The sequence below is a fragment of the Xenopus laevis genome, chromosome 5L, assembly GCF_017654675.1.
Source record: "Xenopus laevis strain J_2021 chromosome 5L, Xenopus_laevis_v10.1, whole genome shotgun sequence".
Classification (NCBI taxonomy): Eukaryota; Metazoa; Chordata; class Amphibia; order Anura; family Pipidae; genus Xenopus; species Xenopus laevis.
The window spans coordinates 255,915-275,772 of NC_054379.1; positions in this window are offsets into that span (position 1 = coordinate 255,915).

Consider the following 19,858-nt stretch of genomic DNA (forward strand, 5'->3'; position numbering starts at 1 on the left):
CCCTCCTCACACTCGCCCCCACCTTTGGTACCAAATAGAGATGTCGCGAACTGTTCGCCGGCGAACTTGTTCGCGCGAACATCGGGTGTTCGCGCTCGCCGGAAGTTCGCGAACGTCGCGCGACGTTCGCCATTTTGGGTTCGCCATTGTTGGCGCTTTTTTTTGCCCTCTCACCCCAGACCAGCAGGTACATGGCAGCCAATCAGGAAGCTCTCCCCTGGACCACTCCCCTTCCCTATAAAAACCGAAGCCCTGCAGCGTTTTTTCACTCTGCCTGTGTGTGCTGAAGAGATAGTGTAGGGAGAGAGCTGCTGCCTGTTAGTGATTTCAGGGACAGTTGAAAGTTTGCTGGCTAGTAATCGTTTGATACTGCTCTGTTATTGGAGGGACAGAAGTCTGCAGGGGTTTGAGGGACATTTAAGCTTAGGTAGCTTTGCTGGCTAGTAATCTACCTTCTACTGCAGTGCTCTGTATGTAGCTGCAGTGGGCAGCTGTCCTGCTTCTGATCTCATCTGCTGACTGCTGCAATAACAGTAGTCCTTGTAAGGACTGCTTTTATTTATTTTTTTGTTGTTTTACTACTACTACTACTACTACTACTATAAGAGCCCAGTGCTATTAGTCTAGCAGTGTTGGGGAGTGGGACTGGTGTGCTAATCTGCTGCTCCTAGTAGTTCAGCAGCACCAACTTTAATTTTTTTTTTTTAATATTCATTTTTTTTTTATTTTACTTTTTTTTATTTTACTACCGCTGTAGTAGTGTATAAGTTGACCTTTTAGGCATTATTTGCCCTGTAGGCATTATTTGCACACTGTTTTCTTCAACCCGCCATCGAGCTGTGTGACCTTGTTCACATTCTGTCTAAATATCCATAATATTACCGTCTCCAGAAAAAACACCGGAGTCACTTTTTTCAAGCAGCCATAATATATTTTACGTAATCCGTATCCACCGCTGTAGTAGTGTATACGTTGGCCTTGTAGGCATTATTTGCACACTGTTTTCTTCAACCCGCCATCGAGCTGTGTGACCTTGTTCCCATTCTGTCTAAATATCCATAATATTACCGTCTCCAGAAAAAAACACCGGAGTCACTTTTTTCAAGCAGCATTCATATATTTTACGTAATCCGTATCCACCGCTGTAGTAGTGTATACGTTGGCCTTGTAGGCATTATTTGCACACTGTTTTCTTCAACCCGCCATCGAGCTGTGTGACCTTGTTCCCATTCTGTCTAAATATCCATAATATTACCGTCTCCAGAAAAAACACCGGAGTCACTTTTTTCAAGCAGCATTCATATATTTTACGTAATCCGTATCCACCGCTGTAGTAGTGTATACGTTGACCTTGTAGGCATTGTTTGCCCAGTTTTTTTGGCCGCAGCCACTGAAGCACAGAGGCCAGAAAAAATATGCCATATAAATGCTGAAAATAGTAATTTTTTGCCATACGTTGACTCAACGTATATGGCAAAAAATGACTATTTTCAGCATTTATATGGCATATTTTTTCTGGCAACTGTGCTTCAGTGGCTGCGACCAAAAAAATGCATATTTTCTGCATTTATATGGCATAATTTTTCTGGCCTCTGTGCTTCAGTGGCTGCAACCAAAAAAATTTATATTTTCAGCATTTATATGGCATAATTATTCTGGCAACTGTGCTTCAGTGGCTGCGACCAAAAAAATGCATATTTTCTGCATTTATATGGCATAATTTTTCTGGCCTCTGTGCTTCAGTGGCTGCAACCAAAAAAATTTATATTTTCAGCATTTATATGGCATAATTTTTCTGGCAACTGTGCTTCAGTGGCTGCGTCCAAAAAAACTGGGCAAACAATGTCTACAAGGTCAACGTATGGCGAAAAATTACTATTTTCAGCATTTATATGGCATATTTTTTCTGGCAACTGTGCTTCAGTGGCTGCGTCCAAAAAAACTGGGCAAACAATGCCTACAAGGTCAACGTATGGCAGTTGTTTAAAGAGAACAGTAGATTACTAGCCAGCAAAGCTACCTAAGCTAAAATGTCCCTCAAATCCCTGCAGACTTCTGTCCCTCCAATACAGAGCAGTATCAAGCAGATTACTAGCCAGCAAGCTTACTATCATCTGTCCCTGAAATCACTAACAGCTCTCCCCCTACACTATCTCTTCCAAGCACACACAGGCAGATTTTTCAGATACATTTTTGCCCTTGATCCCCCTCTGGCATGCCACTGTCCAGGTCGTTGCACCCTTTAAACAACTTTAAAATCATTTTTCTGGCCAGAAATGTCTTTTCTAGATGTTAAAGTTCGCCTTCCCATTGAAGTCTATGGGGTTCGCGAACCGTTCGCGAACCGCTCGCATTTTTGCGCAAGTTCGCGAATATGTTCGCGAACTTTTTTTCCGACGTTCGCTACATCCCTAGTACCAAAGTACCAAAAATCTTCGCCCATCCCTCATAACCCTAACCCTAACCCTAACCCTAACCCTAACCCTAACCCTAACCCTAACCCTAACCCTAATAACCCTAACCCTAACCCTAACCCTAACCCTAACCCTAATACACTAACCCTAACCCTAACCCTAACCCTAACCCTAACCCTAACCCTAACCCTAACCCTAATACACTAACCCTAACCCTAACCCTAACCCTAACCCTAACCCTAACCCTAATACACTAACCCTAACCCTAACCCTAACCCTAACCCTAACCCTAACCCTAACCCTAACCCTAACCCTAACCCTACACTAATATTCCCATAAATCATTGGTTTATGGGGCTGCTGGAAGCATAGGCAATCTTTTATTAGCTCCTCCATTTGTTGTACGGTTTATGAGCATGCTGGGAATGTGTCTGATGTGTATTACTAATATCCCATGATCATTTGGTTTATGGGGCTTGCTGGGAAGCATAACCTACTTTTATTAGCTCCTTCAGTTATGTACTGTTTATAGAGCATGCTGGGAATTTTAGTCTGATGTGTTACACTAATATCCCATGATCATTTGTTATATGCAATGATCATTTGGTTTATGGGGCTTGCTGGGAAGCATAACCTACTTTTCTTAGCTCCTCTAGTTATGTACTGTTTATAGAGCATGCTGGGAATTGTAGTCTGATGTGTACACTAATATCCCATAATCATTTGGTTTGTGGTGCTTGCTGGGAAGCATAGGCAACTTTTATTAGCTCCTCCAGTTGTGTGCTGTTTATAGAGCATGCTGGGAATTGTAGTCTGATGTGTACACTAATATCCCATGATCATTTGGTTTATGGGGCTTGCTGGGAAGCATAACCTACTTTTCTTAGCTCCTCTAGTTATGTACTGTTTATAGAGCATGCTGGGAATTGTAGTCTGATGTGTACACTAATATCCCATAATCATTTGGTTTATGGGGCTTGCTGGAAGCATAGGCAACTTTTATTAGCTCCTCCATTTGTGTACTGTTAATAGAGCATGCTGGGAATTGTAGTCTGATGTGTATACTAATATCCCATGATCATTTGGTTTATGGGGCTTGCTGGGAAGCATAACCTACTTTTATTAGCTCCTTCAGTTATGTACTGTTTATAGAGCATGCTGGGAATTTTAGTCTGATGTGTTACACTAATATCCCATGATCATTTGGTTTATATGCAATGATCATTTGGTTTATGGGCCTTGCTGGGAAGCATAACCTACTTTTCTTAGCTCCTCCAGTTATGTACTGTTTATAGAGCATGCTGGGAATTGTAGTCTGATGTGTATAATAATATCCCATGATCATTTGGTTTATGGGGCTTGCTGGGAAGCATAACCTACTTTTATTAGCTCCTTCAGTTATGTACTGTTTATAGAGCATGCTGGGAATTGTAGTCTGATGTGTATACTAAAATCCCATGATCATTTGGTTTATATCCAATGATCATTTGGTTTATGGGCTTGCTGGGAAGCATAACCTACTTTTATTAGCACCTTCAGTTATGTACTGTTTATAGAGCATGCTGGGAATTGTAGTCTGATGTGTACACTAATATCCCATGATCATTTGGTTTATATGCAATGATCATTTGGTTTATGGGCCTTGCTGGGAAGCATAACCTACTTTCTTAGCTCCTCCAGTTATGTACTGTTTATAGAGCATGCTGGGAATTGTAGTCTGATGTGTATACTAATATCCCATGATCATTTGGTTATGAGGCTTTCTGGGAAGCATAACCTACTTTTATTTGCTCCTCCAGTTATGTACTGTTTTTAGAGCATGCTGAGAATTGTAGTCTGATGTGTACACTAATATCCCATAATCATTTGGTTTATGGGACTTGCTGGGAAGCATAACCTACTTTTATTAGCTCCTCCAGTTATGTACTGTTTATAGAGCATGCTGGGAATTGTAGTCTGATGTGTACACTTATATTCCATAATCATTTGGTTTATGGGGCTTGCTGGGAAGCATAGGCAACTTTTATTAGCTCCTCCAGTTATGTACTGTTTATAGAGCATGCTGGGAATTGTAGGCTGATGTGTACACTAATATCTCATGATCATTTGGTTTATGGGGCTTGCTAGGAAGCATAACCTACTTTTATTAGCTCCTTCAGTTATGTACTGTTTATAGAGCATGCTGGGAATTGTAGTCTGATGTGTACACTAATATCCCATGATCATTTGGTTTATATCCAATGATCATTTGGTTTATGGGCCTTGCTGGGAAGCATAACCTACTTTTCTTAGCTCCTCCAGTTATGTACTGTTTATAGAGCATGCTGGGAATTGTAGTCTGATGTGTATACTAATATCCCATGATCATTTGGTTTATGGGGCTTGCTGGGAAGCATAACCTACTTTTATTAGCTCCTTCAGTTATGTACTTTTTATAGAGCATGCTGGGAATTGTAGTCTGATGTGTACACTAAAATCCCATGATCATTTGGTTTATATCCAATGATCATTTGGTTTATGGGACTTGCTGGGAAGCATAACCTACTTTTATTAGCTCCTCCAGTTATGTACTGTGTATAGAGCATGCTGGGAATTGTAGTCTGATGTGTACACTAATATCCCATAATCATTTGGTTTATGGGGCTTGCTGGGAAGCATAGGCAACTTTTATTAGCTCCTCCAGTTATGTACTGCTTAAAGAGCATGCTGGGAATTGTAGTCTGATGTGTACACTAATATCTCATGATCATTTGGTGTATGGGGCTTGCTGGGAAGCATAACCTACTTTTATTAGCTCTTCCAGTTATGTACTGTTTATAGAGCATGCTGGGAATTGTAGTCTGATGTGTACACTCATATCTCATGATCATTTCGTTTATGGGGCTTGCTGGGAAGCATAACCTACTTTTATTAGCTCCTCCAGTTATGTACTGTTTATAGAGCATGCTGGGAATTGTAGTCTGATGTGTACACTTATATCCGATGATCATTTGGTTTATGGGGCTTGCTGGGAAGCATAGGCAACTTTTATTAGCTCCTCTAGTTATGTACTGTTTATAGAGCATGCTGGGCATTGTAGTCTGATGTATTCACTAAAATCCCATGATCATTTGGTTTATGTGGCTTCTGGGAAGTATAACCTACTTTTATTAGCTCCTCCAGTTATGTACTGTATATAGAGCATGCTGGGAATTGTAGTCTGATGTGTACACCAATATCCAATGATCATTTGGTTTATGAGGCTTGCTGGGAAGCATAACCTACTTTTATTAGCTCCTCCAGTTATGTACTGTTTATAGAGCATGCTGGGAATTGTAGTCTGATGTGTACACTAATATCTCATGATCATTTGGTTTATGGGGCTTGCTGGGAAGCATAGCCTACTTTTCTTAGCTCCTCCAGTTATGTACTGTTTATAGAGCATGCTGGGAAATGTAGTCTGATGTGTACACTAATATCTCATGATCATTTGGATTATGGGGCTTGCTGGGAAGCATAACCTACTTTTATTAGCTCCTCTAGTTATGTAGTGTTTATAGAGCATGCTGGGAATTGTAGTCTGATGTGTACACTAATATCCCATAATGATTTGGTTTATGGGGCTTGCTGGGAAGCATAACCTACTTTTATTAGCTCCTCCAGTTATGTACTGTTTATAGAGCATGCTGGGAATTGTAGTCTGATGTGTACACTAATATCTCATGATCATTTGGTTTATGGGGCTTGCTGGGAAGCATAGCCTACTTTTATTAGCTCCTCCAGTTATGTACTGTTTATAGAGCATGCTGGGAAATGTAGTCTGATGTGTACACTAATATCTCATGATCATTTGGTGTATGGGGCTTGCTTGGAAGCATAACCTACTTTTATTAGCTCTTCCAGTTATGTACTGTTTATAGAGCATGCTGGGAATTGTAGTCTCATGTGTACACTCACATCTCATGATCATTTCGTTTATGGGGCTTGCTGGGAAGCATAACCTACTTTTATTAGCTCCTCCAGTTATGTACTGTTTATAGAGCATGCTGGGAATTTTAGTCTGATGTGTTACACTAATATCCCATGATCATTTGGTTTATATGCAATGATCATTTGGTTTATGGGCCTTGCTGGGAAGCATAACCTACTTTTCTTAGCTCCTCCAGTTATGTACTGTTTATAGAGCATGCTGGGAATTGTAGTCTGATGTGTATAATAATATCCCATGATCATTTGGTTTATGGGGCTTGCTGGGAAGCATAACCTACTTTTATTAGCTCCTTCAGTTATGTACTGTTTATAGAGCATGCTGGGAATTGTAGTCTGATGTGTATACTAAAATCCCATGATCATTTGGTTTATATCCAATGATCATTTGGTTTATGGGGCTTGCTGGGAAGCATAACCTACTTTTATTAGCACCTTCAGTTATGTACTGTTTATAGAGCATGCTGGGAATTGTAGTCTGATGTGTACACTAATATCCCATGATCATTTGGTTTATATGCAATGATCATTTGGTTTATGGGCCTTGCTGGGAAGCATAACCTACTTTTCTTAGCTCCTCCAGTTATGTACTGTTTATAGAGCATGCTGGGAATTGTAGTCTGATGTGTATACTAATATCCCATGATCATTTGGTTTATGAGGCTTTCTGGGAAGCATAACCTACTTTTATTTGCTCCTCCAGTTATGTACTGTTTTTAGAGCATGCTGAGAATTGTAGTCTGATGTGTACACTAATATCCCATAATCATTTGGTTTATGGGACTTGCTGGGAAGCATAACCTACTTTTATTAGCTCCTCCAGTTATGTACTGTTTATAGAGCATGCTGGGAATTGTAGTCTGATGTGTACACTTATATTCCATAATCATTTGGTTTATGGGGCTTGCTGGGAAGCATAGGCAACTTTTATTAGCTCCTCCAGTTATGTACTGTTTATAGAGCATGCTGGGAATTGTAGGCTGATGTGTACACTAATATCTCATGATCATTTGGTTTATGGGGCTTGCTAGGAAGCATAACCTACTTTTATTAGCTCCTTCAGTTATGTACTGTTTATAGAGCATGCTGGGAATTGTAGTCTGATGTGTACACTAATATCCCATGATCATTTGGTTTATATCCAATGATCATTTGGTTTATGGGCCTTGCTGGGAAGCATAACCTACTTTTCTTAGCTCCTCCAGTTATGTACTGTTTATAGAGCATGCTGGGAATTGTAGTCTGATGTGTATACTAATATCCCATGATCATTTGGTTTATGGGGCTTGCTGGGAAGCATAACCTACTTTTATTAGCTCCTTCAGTTATGTACTTTTTATAGAGCATGCTGGGAATTGTAGTCTGATGTGTACACTAAAATCCCATGATCATTTGGTTTATATCCAATGATCATTTGGTTTATGGGACTTGCTGGGAAGCATAACCTACTTTTATTAGCTCCTCCAGTTATGTACTGTGTATAGAGCATGCTGGGAATTGTAGTCTGATGTGTACACTAATATCCCATAATCATTTGGTTTATGGGGCTTGCTGGGAAGCATAGGCAACTTTTATTAGCTCCTCCAGTTATGTACTGCTTAAAGAGCATGCTGGGAATTGTAGTCTGATGTGTACACTAATATCTCATGATCATTTGGTGTATGGGGCTTGCTGGGAAGCATAACCTACTTTTATTAGCTCTTCCAGTTATGTACTGTTTATAGAGCATGCTGGGAATTGTAGTCTGATGTGTACACTCATATCTCATGATCATTTCGTTTATGGGGCTTGCTGGGAAGCATAACCTACTTTTATTAGCTCCTCCAGTTATGTACTGTTTATAGAGCATGCTGGGAATTGTAGTCTGATGTGTACACTTATATCCGATGATCATTTGGTTTATGGGGCTTGCTGGGAAGCATAGGCAACTTTTATTAGCTCCTCTAGTTATGTACTGTTTATAGAGCATGCTGGGCATTGTAGTCTGATGTGTTCACTAAAATCCCATGATCATTTGGTTTATGTGGCTTCTGGGAAGTATAACCTACTTTTATTAGCTCCTCCAGTTATGTACTGTATATAGAGCATGCTGGGAATTGTAGTCTGATGTGTACACCAATATCCAATGATCATTTGGTTTATGAGGCTTGCTGGGAAGCATAACCTACTTTTATTAGCTCCTCCAGTTATGTACTGTTTATAGAGCATGCTGGGAATTGTAGTCTGATGTGTACACTAATATCTCATGATCATTTGGTTTATGGGGCTTGCTGGGAAGCATAGCCTACTTTTATTAGCTCCTCCAGTTATGTACTGTTTATAGAGCATGCTGGGAAATGTAGTCTGATGTGTACACTAATATCTCATGATCATTTGGATTATGGGGCTTGCTGGGAAGCATAACCTACTTTTATTAGCTCCTCTAGTTATGTAGTGTTTATAGAGCATGCTGGGAATTGTAGTCTGATGTGTACACTAATATCCCATAATGATTTGGTTTATGGGGCTTGCTGGGAAGCATAACCTACTTTTATTAGCTCCTCCAGTTATGTACTGTTTATAGAGCATGCTGGGAATTGTAGTCTGATGTGTACACTAATATCTCATGATCATTTGGTTTATGGGGCTTGCTGGGAAGCATAGCCTACTTTTATTAGCTCCTCCAGTTATGTACTGTTTATAGAGCATGCTGGGAAATGTAGTCTGATGTGTACACTAATATCTCATGATCATTTGGTGTATGGGGCTTGCTTGGAAGCATAACCTACTTTTATTAGCTCTTCCAGTTATGTACTGTTTATAGAGCATGCTGGGAATTGTAGTCTCATGTGTACACTCACATCTCATGATCATTTCGTTTATGGGGCTTGCTGGGAAGCATAACCTACTTTTATTAGCTCCTCCAGTTATGTACTGTTTATAGAGCATGCTGGGAATTGTAGTCTGATGTATACACTAATATCCGATGAGCATTTGGTTTATGGGGCTTGCTGGAAAGCATAGGCAACTTTTATTAGCTCCTCTAGTTATGTACTGTTTATAGAGCATGCTGGGAATTGTAGTCTGATGTGTTCACTAAAATCCCATGATCATTTGGTTTATGTGGCTTCTGGGAAGTATAACCTACTTTTATTAGCTCCTCCAGTTATGTACTGTATATAGAGCATGCTGGGAATTGTAGTCTGATGTGTACACCAATATCCAATGATCATTTGGTTTATGAGGCTTGCTGGGAAGCATAACCTACTTTTATTAGCTCCTCCAGTTATGTACTGTTTATAGAGCATGCTGGGAATTGTAGTCTGATGTGTACACTAATATCTCATGATCATTTGGTTTATGGGGCTTGCTGGGAAGCATAGCCTACTTTTATTAGCTCCTCCAGTTATGTACTGTTTATAGACCATGCTGGGAAATGTAGTCTGATGTGTACACTAATATCTCATGATCATTTGGATTATGGGGCTTGCTGGGAAGCATAACCTACTTTTATTAGCTCCTCTAGTTATGTAGTGTTTATAGAGCATGCTGGGAATTGTAGTCTGATGTGTACACTAATATCCCATAATGATTTGGTTTATGGGGCTTGCTGGGAAGCATAAACTACTTTTATTAGCTCCTCCAGTTATGTACTGTTTATAGAGCATGCTGGGAATTGTAGTCTGATGTGTACACTAATATCTCATGATCATTTGGTTTATGGGGCTTGCTGGGAAGCATAGCCTACTTTTATTAGCTCCTCCAGTTATGTACTGTTTATAGAGCATGCTGGGAAATGTAGTCTGATGTGTACACTAATATCTCATGATCATTTGGTGTATGGGGCTTGCTTGGAAGCATAACCTACTTTTATTAGCTCTTCCAGTTATGTACTGTTTATAGAGCATGCTGGGAATTGTAGTCTGATGTGTACACTAATATCTCATGATCATTTGGTTTATGGGGCTTGCTGGGAAGCATAGCCTACTTTTATTAGCTCCTCCAGTTATGTACTGTTTATAGAGCATGCTGGGAAATGTAGTCTGATGTGTACACTAATATCTCATGATCATTTGGTGTATGGGGCTTGCTTGGAAGCATAACCTACTTTTATTAGCTCTTCCAGTTATGTACTGTTTATAGAGCATGCTGGGAATTGTAGTCTCATGTGTATACTCACATCTCATGATCATTTCGTTTATGGGGCTTGCTGGGAAGCATAACCTACTTTTATTAGCTCCTCCAGTTATGTACTGTTTATAGAGCATGCTGGGAATTGTAGTCTGATGTATACACTAATATCCGATGAGCATTTGGTTTATGGGGCTTGCTGGAAAGCATAGGCAACTTTTATTAGCTCCTCCAGTTATGTACTGTTTATAGAGCATGCTGGGAATTGTAGTCTGATGTGTTCACTAAAATCCCATGATCATTTGGTTGATGTGGCTTGCTGGGAAGTATAACGTACTTTTCTTAGCTCCTCCAGTTATGTACTGTTTCTAGAGCATGTTGGGAATTGTAGTCTGACGTGTACACTAATATCCCATGATCATTTGGTTTATGTGGCTTGCTGGGAAGCATAGGCAACTTTTATTAGCTCCTCCAGTTATGTACTGTTTATAGAGCATGCTGGGAATTGTAGTCTGATGTGTACACTAATATCCAATGATCATTTGGTTTATGAGGCTTGCTGGGAAGCATAACCTACTTTTATTAGCTCCTTCAGTTATGTACTGTTTATAGAGCATGCTGGGAATTGTAGTCTGATGTGTACACTAATATCCCATGATCATTTGCTTTATGTGGCTTGCTGGGAAGCATAACATACTTTTATTAGCTCCTCCAGTTATGTACTGTTTATAGAGCATGCTGGGAAATGTAGTCTGATGTGTACACTAATATCTCATGATCATTTGGTGTATGGGGCTTGCTGGGAAGCATAACCTACTTTTATTAGCTGTTCCAGTTATGTACTGTTTATAGAGCATGCTGGGAATTGTAGTCTCATGTGTACACTCATATCTCATGATCATTTTGTTTATGGGGCTTGCTGGGAAGCATAACCTACTTTTATTAGCTCCTCCAGTTATGTACTGTTTATAGAGCATGCTGGGAATTGTAGTCTGATGTGTACACTAATATCCAATGATCATTTGGTTTATGAGGCTTGCTGTGAAGCATAACCTAATTTTAGTAGCTCCTCCAGTTATGTACTGTTTATAGAGCATGCTGGGAATTGTAGTCTGATGTGTACACTAATATCCCATGATCATTTGTTTTATGTGGCTTGCTGGGAAGCATAACCTACTTTTATTAGCTCCTCCAGTTATGTACTGTTTATAGAGTATGCTGGGAATTGTAGTCTGATGTGTACACTAATATCCCATGATCATTTGGTTTATGGGGCTTGCTGGGAAGCATAGGCAACTTTTATTAGCTCCTCCAGTTATGTACTGTTTATAGAGCATGCTGGGAATTGTAGTCTGATGTGTACATTAATATCCCATGATCATTTGGTTTATGGGGCTTGCTGGAAGCATAACCTACTGTTATTAGCTCCTCCAGTTATGTACTGTTCATAGAGCATGCTGGGAATTGTAGTCTGATGTGTACACTAATATCCAATGATCATTTGGTTTATGAGGCTTGCTGTGAAGCATAACCTACTTTTATTAGCTCCTCCAGTTATGTACTGTTTATAGAGCATGCTGGGAATTGTAGTCTGATGTGTACACTAATATCCAATGATCATTTGGTTTATGGGGCTTGCTGGGAAACATAACATACTTTTATTAGCTCCTCCAGTTATGTACTGATTATAGAGCATGCTGGGAATTGTAGTCTGTGTACACTAATATCTCATGATCATTTGGTGTAGGGCGCTTGCTGGGAAGCATAGGCAACTTTTATTAGCTCCTCCAGTTATATACTATTTTTAGAGCATGCTGGGAATTGTAGTCTGTGTAGTCTAACGTGTACACTAATATCCCATGATCATTTGTTTTATGTGGCTTGCTGGGAAGCATAACCTTCTTTTATTAGCTCCTCCAGTTATGTACTGTTTATAGAGCATGCTGGGAATTGTAGTCTGATGTGTACACTAATATCCAATGATCATTTGGTTTATGGGGCTTGCTGGGAAACATAACATACTTTTATTAGCTCCTCCAGTTATGTACTGATTATAGAGCATGCTGGGAATTGTAGTCTGTGTACACTAATATCTCATGATCATTTGGTGTAGGGCGCTTGCTGGGAAGCATAGGCAACTTTTATTAGCTCCTCCAGTTATATACTGTTTTTAGAGCATGCTGGGAATTGTAGTCTGTGTAGTCTAATGTGTACACTAATATCCCATGATCATTTTGGTCTATGAAGCTTGCTGTGAAGCATAACCTACTTTTATTAGCTCCTCCAGTTATGTACTGTTTCTAGAGTATGCTGGGAATTGTAGTCTGATGTGTACACTAATATCCCATGATCATTTGGTTTATGGGGCTTGCTGGGAAGCATAGGCAACTTTTATTAGCTCCTCCAGTTATGTACTGTTTATAGAGCATGCTGGGAATTGTAGTCTGATGTGTACATTAATATCCCATGATCATTTGGTTTATGGGGCTTGCTGGGAAGCATAACCTACTGTTATTAGCTCCTCCAGTTATGTACTGTTCATAGAGCATGCTGGGAATTGTAGTCTGTGTAGTCTGATGTGTACACTAAAATCCCATGATCATTTGGTTTATGCGGCTTGCTGTGAAGCATAACCTACTTTTATTAGCTCCTCCAGTTATGTACTGTTTATAGAGCATGCTGGGAATTGTAGTCTGATGTGTACACTAATATCCAATGATCATTTGGTTTATGGGGCTTGCTGGGAAGCATAACCTACTTTTATTAGCTCCTCCAGTTATGTACTGTTTATAGAGCATGCTGGGAATTGTAGTCTGATGTGTACACTAATATCCCATGATCATTTGGTTTATGGGGCTTGCTGGGAAGCATAACCTACTTTTATTAGCTCCTCCAGTTATGTACTGTTTATAGAGCATGCTGGGAATTGTAGTCTGATGTGTACACTAATATCCCATGATCATTTGGTTTATGGGGCTTGCTGGGAAGCATAGGCAACTTTTATTAGCTCCTCCAGTTCTGTACTGTTTCTAGAGCATGCTGGGAATTGTATTCTGATGTGTACACTAATATCCCATGATCATTAGGTTTATGGGGCTTGCTGGGAAGCATAACCTACTTTTATTAGCTCCTCCAGTTATGTACTGTTTATAGAGCATGCTGGGAATTGTAGTCTGATGTGTACACTAATATCTCATGATCATTTGGTGTATGGGGCTTGCTGGGAAGCATAGGCAACTTTTATTAGCTCCTCCAGTTATGTACTGTTTATAGAGCATGCTGGGAATTGTATTCTGATGTGTACACTAATATCCCATGATCATTAGGTTTATGGGGCTTGCTGGGAAGCATAACCTACTTTTATTATCTGCTCCAGTTATGTGCGGTTTCTAGAGCATGCTAGGAATAGTAGTCTGATGTTTACACTAATATCCCATGATCATTTGGTTTATGGGGCTTGCTGGGAAGCATAGGCAACTTTTATTAGCTCCTCCAGTTATGTACTGTTTATAGAGCATGCTGGGAATTGTAGTCTGATGTGTACACTAATATCCCATGATCATTTGGTTCATGTGGCTTGCTGGGAAGCATAACCTACTTTTATTAGCTCCTCCAGTTATGTACTGTTTATAGAGCATGCTGGGAATTGTAGTTCAATTTCTACCATCATTTTCTAGCATACTTTGTGTTTTGACATTTGCTGGGAAACTTAGGCCAACTTGTATTATTTCTTCCAACTTGTATTATTTCTTCCAGTATGGAATGTTAGAGTATGCTGGGAAGTGAATTTCAAATTGTACCACATTTTACCATTGCTTACTGGTGTTTGCTAGGATGCCTTGCTCAATCTTACTAGCACTTCCTATTGTCATCTGTCTTGTTTAGCATTCTGGTAAGTATATTTTAATTAGTACCATTTATCACTATGCTTTGGCTCATGTACTCAAGTTGATCGCCAGCATGCTGAGAAATATATCCCAGGTTCATTTATATTGCTTAAAAATAAAATCATGCCCGCCTTCTTCCTGTGCAATGTGTGTCCCTGTGTGCATTAGTATTAGAAACTAGTGGTGTATAATACATACTCCAGCAGGACAGATAATACTCACTGCTTTATTTCTTATTTATGTTTTTGTACTAAACACCAAAGTTCATTTTCTATGTCTATAATGCATAATACAGTGTGTCTCACCTCTACTTCTACTAAAATGTCTCAAGTAGTACTAACAGCCTTTATTATACTAAGCACCCCTATATTTTGTGTGTATTTTGCATGCTACAGTGTGTCTCACACCCACTTGTACTGTACTGGCTCAAGTAATACTAACTGCCTTTATTATACTAAGCACCACCATGTTATGGGTGTATAATACATGCTATAGTGTGCCTTTTATTATTATTAACACTTTTATACTAAAGTGTTGCTCACTAGTTTTCTTATTCCAGTTTATTTATGATTTAATACCCATAATGGATACAAGATGTAATCAAGATGTAATGCGTTCCCATATTAAGCCACAAAAAGTAAGTTTTTTTAGTAACCCTTGAGTCTGTGTAAACAATAATACACTATTATTATGCATTGAGCTATTGTTGCTATTATTGCTTTGCTACTAAGTTTGTTTAAAGCAGTGGAATAGATCATGGATATCTAAACCTGTTCTCTGCATGAGGTGAGTTAGGTAAGTTGGAACCCCTGTACAACAAAATGCACAAATTGAATGTTTAGCAGCAAGACAGGAGATACTGGTGATTTTCACCTCAAATAATATTCTACATTTGAATAGCCCTTGTGATTTAAAAAAAAAAAACATTTTTGCAGATCATTTTTATAAATGTTATATTTTGAATTTAGCCTTGCTAAAGCTCTCTCTTCTGTGTTCTCAACTCTCTCTGTAGGGGATTTCCCTGCCCGGGGCTTGGCAAACAAATTCACACTGAACTGGCTCTGCACATGCATCTTCTGTTTCTTTTGCACGTCTTTGATGGGATTGGCTGGCAAGATTTAGCCAATAGGATCAGTGAAATACAATCAAAACAGAAAGAGGGGAGGCATGTGCAGTGACCAGTTCACTGTCGGCTTCCTATATGGCAGAATGTACTTCCGGTGTTGGCAATACAAGACAGAGAGGCAGCAGAGAGAATAGGAAATAGGTTTTTAGTAGCAGAAATCCACAGTTTATATAGCTTCAAAACTATACATTTAAAATAATAAAGGTAAATAACAAAACTGTTTCTTCTGACAGGGGCTATGTTCTGAAGCTGAACCTACCCTACTCTCTGTCTGCTACCACTGGCTCGACTGCAATGCCCACTTTAGGTTAGTGACACGTGTTAAGATTTGTCACCCATGATTTTTATGTGCGGTTACGGGTAATAAATCTCTTAAAAATGCCTCTTCATTGCCAGTAACGGAAATCACTGGCGGTATGTCCAACTTATTTTGAAATTACCCAAAGTTGCCTCTGGAGGAAACTTTGGATAATTTTGCGATAAGTTGGGCATACTGCCAGCTATTTCAATTAATGGCAATGAAGAGGCATACTCTGGAGAGTTGTCACCCACAGTTGCATCTAAAAAATCATGGGCAACAAATTTACCCATGTGCCACTACCCTTATGGAGGAGAGACAGTAGAACCTGGTTGCTTGGAGCATGCTATAGTGTGTCTTACCCCCACTTGTACGGTACTGTCGAAGTACCATAAAAGTGTCTACTATTGTACTAGACACCCTCTTATTATTGGTATTTTATGCATGCTACATCGTGTCTCACCCCCTACTTGGGTCAAGAATTACTAGGGCGGAAATATAATAAAATTCTCAACAAGCTAAAATTTGTGAATTCAAACTTGCAGGTCACAGTGGAATAATTTTCAATATGATTCAACTGCATTGTGAATGCTAATTGAGCATTGTGAATCTTTTACGCCTACTTGAAGGTGGCATAAACCTTTGGAACAAACATAATACATTTTTATTTAAGCAATTTATTTAGATACACTTCACACTATCATAAACTATATAATTCACAATTGCTATCCCATTGTAGTGAGAGGGGAAAAGTGTTCTCCAAGGAAAAATTGGTCACTTGGCAAACATTTATTCACATTGTAAATGAACTGCAAATGCATTAGCGACCAATATTACATCCCCCCATAATCGTTTTTATTGAACAGAGTACCCCCTTTATTATGGGAGTATAATGCATACTACAGTGTGTCTCTCCCCCACTCCCCCACTTGAACTCTACTGGGTGAAGTAAAACTAACTGCCTTTAATATATTGTTCTAAGTGCCATTTTATTATGTGGGTAAAATATATGCTATGACATGTCTTATCCCTACTTATTGTTTTAAATACTTTCTACAAGTGTTGCAGAGCAGTTCTCATATTTAATTTTATTTAGGATATATAGCCCATTTTATTTAGGATATATAGCCCATAATGGATAGAAGATGTCATGAGAACCCTGCTCAATTTGATTTTGCATTTGATGCAAATGTGTTCTAACACTAAACAACAACAATTTGTTAGTAGCCTTCTAGCTCTATTTTATGCCAATGTAAACAATAATACAGCAATTGTGTGCTTAGTAAGAATTTTCTTGTAATCTACACAAATTAGACAAATACTGACTGGTAGAATGCATACATATTAAATTATATTTTTCTGAAAGCTTCTGCACCTGTTTTGGGAATATTTTTAAAATCATATCAAATTTCATGATACATGGCATTTTGACAGATACCATTAAAATGTTTCAGCACACAAATTCTTGAGTGGACAGAAATATTTCACTATTGTTACTAATCTGACAAAGCACAAATGTTATGAACTTTGTTTTAAGCAGTGGGATGGATCATGGATATCTAAACCTGAACTCTTCATGAGGTGAGTAAGGTAAGTTGGAACCCCTGCACTACAAAATGCACACATTGAATGTTTACCAACAAGACAGGAGATAAGCTTTTCGCTACTGTCCCGTCTGCTAGCTCCGGCTCGACTGTAATGTGGGGAAGAAGGCATGACCCCTTTACGGAGGACAGACAGTAGAGCCTGGTCGCTTGGAGCATGTAAGTTGAGGAGTAACTCCGCTCTGTACAGAAAGGATCTAGCCCTCAATGTCCAAGTATGGAGTAGTGTGGTAAAAGCTAGCTCTTTACCTCAAAGGGTGCCTCAGCACATGCAAAGGGTGCAAAGAGCTTCTAAATTATTTTTAAAATAGGACTTATGTCCACAATTGTTAGGGAACAAATGAAAACACCCTTTCTCTCACCTTTCCTATATTCATCTCCCAACAGAAGTGTGAAACCTTTACCCTGCCCTATAACTCTGTAAAGCCCTTACCCTATCTTTCTCCAACCCTTACCCTATCTTTTTCAAGCAACCCTCAATCTTCCCAAACTTATCTCTTTTTCAACCTTTGCCCTATAATTTCCCAACACTTACCCTATCATTTTCCAATCCTAACAGTATCTTTTTCCAACACTTACCCTATCTTTTTCTAACCCTGACCCTTACCCTATCTTTTTCCAACCCTAACCCTATCTTTTTCCAACCCTAACCCTGGCTTTTTCCAACCCTAACCCTTACCCTATCTTTTTCCAACCCTAAGTCCTAACACTAACCCCAACACCAATCCCTCCTCACACTCGCCCCCACCTTTGGTACCAAAGTACCAAAATCTTCGCCCATCCCTATAACCCTGTACGGCCACAACCCCGAGAAATCACAGCAGCCCTCAATCTTCCAACCCTATCTTTTTTCCAACCCTAACCCTATCTTTTTCCACCTAACCTATCTTTTTTCAACCCTAACCCTATCTTTTTTCAACCCTAACCCTATCTTTTCCACCCTAAACCCTATCTTTTTTCCAACCCTAACCCTTCCAACCCTAACCCTATCTTTTTCAACCCTAACCCTATCTTTTCCAACCCTATCTTTTTCCAACCCTAACCCTATCTTTTTTCAACCCTAACCCTATCTTTTTCCAACCCTAACCCTATCTTTTTTCAACCCTAACCCTATCTTTTCCAACCCTAACCCTATCTTTTTTCAACCCTAACCCTATCTTTTTCCAACCCTAACCCTGGCTTTTTCCAACCCTAACCCTTACCCTATCTTTTTCCAACCCTAAGTCCTAACACTAACCCCAACACCAATCCCTCCTCACACTCGCCCCCACCTTTGGTACCAAAGTACCAAAATCTTCGCCCATCCCTATAACCCTGTACGGCCACAACCCCGAGAAATCACAGCAGCCCTCAATCTTTCCAACCCTATCTTTTTTCAACCCTAACCCTATCTTTTTCCAACCCTAACCCTATCTTTTTTCAACCCTAACCCTATCTTTTTCCAACCCTAACCCTATCTTTTTCCAACCCTAACCCTGTCTTTTCCAACCCTAACCCTATCTTTTTTCAACCCTAACCCTATCTTTTTCCAACCCTAACCCTATCTTTTTTCAACCCTAACCCTATCTTTTTCCAACCCTAACCCTATCTTTTTCCAACCCTAACCCTATCTTTTTTCAACCCTAACCCTGTCTTTTCCAACCCTAACCCTATCTTTTTTCAACCCTAACCCTATCTTTTTCCAACCCTAACCCTATCTTTTTTCAACCCTAACCCTATCTTTTTCCAACCCTAACCCTGGCTTTTTTCCAACCCTAACCCTTACCCTATCTTTTTCCAACCCTAAGTCCTAACACTAACCCCAACACCAATCCCTCCTCACACTCGCACCCACCTTTGGTACCAAAGTACCAAAATCTTCGCCCATCCCTATAACCCTGTACGGCCACAACCCCGAGAAATCACAGCAGCCCTCAATCTTTCCAACCCTATCTTTTTTCAACCCTAACCCTATCTTTTTCCAACCCTAACCCTATCTTTTTTCAACCCTAACCCTATCTTTTTCCAACCCTAACCCTATCTTTTTCCAACCCTAACCCTGTCTTTTCCAACCCTAACCCTATCTTTTTTCAACCCTAACCCTATCTTTTTCCAACCCTAACCCTATCTTTTTTCAACCCTAACCCTATCTTTTTCCAACCCTAACCCTATCTTTTTCCAACCCTAACCCTATCTTTTTTCAACCCTAACCCTGTCTTTTCCAACCCTAACCCTATCTTTTTTCAACCCTAACCCTATCTTTTTCCAACCCTAACCCTATCTTTTTTCAACCCTAACCCTATCTTTTTCCAACCCTAACCCTGGCTTTTTCCAACCCTAACCCTTACCCTATCTTTTTCCAACCCCTAAGTCCTAACACTAACCCCAACACCAATCCCTCCTCACACTCGCCCCCACCTTTGGTACCAAAGTACCAAAATCTTCGCCCATCCCTATAACCCTGTACGGCCACAA